Source organism: Sinocyclocheilus grahami, unplaced genomic scaffold, assembly GCF_001515645.1.
Source record: "Sinocyclocheilus grahami isolate Dianchi unplaced genomic scaffold, SAMN03320097.WGS_v1.1 scaffold174.1, whole genome shotgun sequence".
In the NCBI taxonomy this organism is placed as follows: Eukaryota; Metazoa; Chordata; class Actinopteri; order Cypriniformes; family Cyprinidae; genus Sinocyclocheilus; species Sinocyclocheilus grahami.
This window is the reverse complement of record NW_015505353.1, coordinates 251,568-253,845: the sequence shown is the minus strand read 5'-3', so window position 1 is coordinate 253,845 and position 2,278 is coordinate 251,568. Positions and strand designations below refer to the sequence as shown.

The following is a 2,278-nucleotide window of genomic DNA, read 5'->3' as shown; positions in this document are numbered from 1 at the left end:
TTGTAATATTGTGTTTATTTGATGTATATCTGATTTATCCACAACAGGATCACATTCTGACTATAGCATGCAATAACTGCGTCATTTTGTACATATATAAGTTGTAATATTATGTTTATGTTGTATTAATATTAATCTCAGGATGCATTTCCTTGAGTTAAATAAGCTGCCAGCAAAACGCTTCAGTTTACCGTGTTCATTCAGCTCTTCAGCTTCAGCACGTGCAGCTCAACGGCTGCTATTTAAAACAGTGGTATTAATTTGTTACTTTTTCAAAATCATTGATATATTATTAATAACAACAACCACTTGTATTGTTCTCTTATTATTTTCATCAACAGTATGGTTTAGTAATTAAAATCATTTAATTATTGTCCGTGCAGAGGCTATTCCGTTTTATTGATCTATGGCGCATTCATTTTGATTCTTTACACGTGTAATGATGTCCAGTGACTTGTTTGCATTATTTATGCATTATTTTATTTATTTGTAAGACTTTTTTATGACTAAATTTGGTAATGGGAGAGTAAAAATATTTTTAAAACGTACACCGTTCAAACTAGGCTGCTTATGTTGAAGTGTTTGGGATGTGGCTTTTAATGATGAGACCTTTTTTGTAATCAGGCTCAAAAAGTATATAACAATTTGGATATAGATTTATCGGCCAACATATCAGTTATCGACTTTCAAAAATAAAGAGTAATCAGTTATCGGTATCGGCCAAAATTTTCATATCGGTGCATCCCTAATATTTTCCTAAAATTATGAAGTGTTGGTGTTGTAGTCTCTATTATTAAATTTCATTTTCTTTTCTCTTAACCTGTAGCCTTCCAGTTCAGTGTCCTCTTCAATGACACCAGTTCCCTCATCTGCATCACTTGTTGCATCATTGGCTGCAACACCGGGGCAGACAGCAACATCTGGACGACTCACACCCCACAAGCCAACTTTGACTATGGCATCAGTAAGTAATGAGGATTTACTGATACTGATATTTAAATTCTAGCATATTCAAATATATGCATTTTAATTTACAAGGCTCCTCTTAAGATTACTTTTTTTTTCAGTTTATGAAGCCGCGGTTTGGTGGGTCTCAGGGTGCCGCTTTAAAGCCAAATTTAAATTTGGGCAGGAAGCATGCAACCAAGGTAATGTAAAGAGAATGACAGTTTGAATTTGATTTTATAATCATATAATCAATCGTATAATACAATCGTATATTATGCACTCTTATTCTTGTTATGCCTGGGTAGTCTTGTTAGGCTACTGTTATTTTCATTCCATAAAGATATGTTTAAATTATGTTGTCATTACTGTAATTCCTAATAAGGACAGATTAATATTATATATAATGTTGTAAACTGTGGTCATATTCTCTCAGCCCATCAGTTGCACTTCTGATTCTTCTGCGATGTCCAGCACTGTCACAAGTGCCATGACAAGGAGGACACCATCGCCTGCCCGCAGTCCCAGATTGTACATTCAGACTGTCTCGACTCTGTCTCTTCCTCCCTCTCCTGTGTCCACAACCACCTCCTCGATACCATTGGTAGCTGCTAGAGCTGTGAGAAACTCTTAAATTAAATGGTTTTCTTCACAATGATACTTAACTTCAAATAAGCATCCTTTATGAGTGACTTGCAGTCATGTATATATATATATATTTGCCTTTTTTTATTTATAAAGGAAGTGTCATCTCCCGCCTCCTCGTCTGGTACCTCCTCTGCTCCTCTTGCCCCTGTGACCTCTGCATCTGCCACTGCCACCTCTTTTTTTGTCAACTCTGCTGCTCCATCTGTGGTTGGTTTCTCAGCTCACCCTACTGCTGACATGGAGACTGCTCCTGGTTCAGAGCCTGGCTGGCTGCCTGCAAAGCTGATGGGGACCATACCACCTCAGAATCAGAAGTGGATTTAATCTGCTCTGTGGAAGAACAAGCGGCTGCGCACTGACCTGAAGCTGTGATATGATCCACCGGAGCCAGCTTTCATTTATCATCAGGCCCCCGCTCCAGAGCGTTTTTTCCCACAACTTCTCTTGTGGATGCCATACCACCTATGAAGGGTCAGGCTGTCCTGTCCTGTTTGTGGAAAACAGCTCACAGGTTATGGAGCCCACAAGAGAGCCCGCCAAATTTTGGATGTGGATAGGTACTACCTTATGATCACGGAGACTCTCTGGTGCAGTTCAGCTGGTTGTAAAACAAGTTACATTTCCACCAGCAAGACCATCTTGGACCAGCTGGATTTGGCACACAGAATGGAGTTCCGACTGATCC

At 39.1% G+C, this 2,278-nt stretch overlaps 1 long non-coding RNA gene across 1 annotated transcript; it reads left to right on the top strand.

Annotated features, from left to right (window-relative positions):
- The first annotated feature begins 1,067 nt into the window (after window positions 1–1,067).
- Window positions 1,068–1,810, top strand: LOC107593621 (uncharacterized). Its single transcript, XR_001610105.1, has 3 exons — window positions 1,068–1,148; window positions 1,382–1,564; window positions 1,687–1,810. It is a non-coding gene; the product is annotated as an uncharacterized lncRNA (long non-coding RNA).
- The last annotated feature ends 468 nt before the right edge of the window (window positions 1,811–2,278 follow it).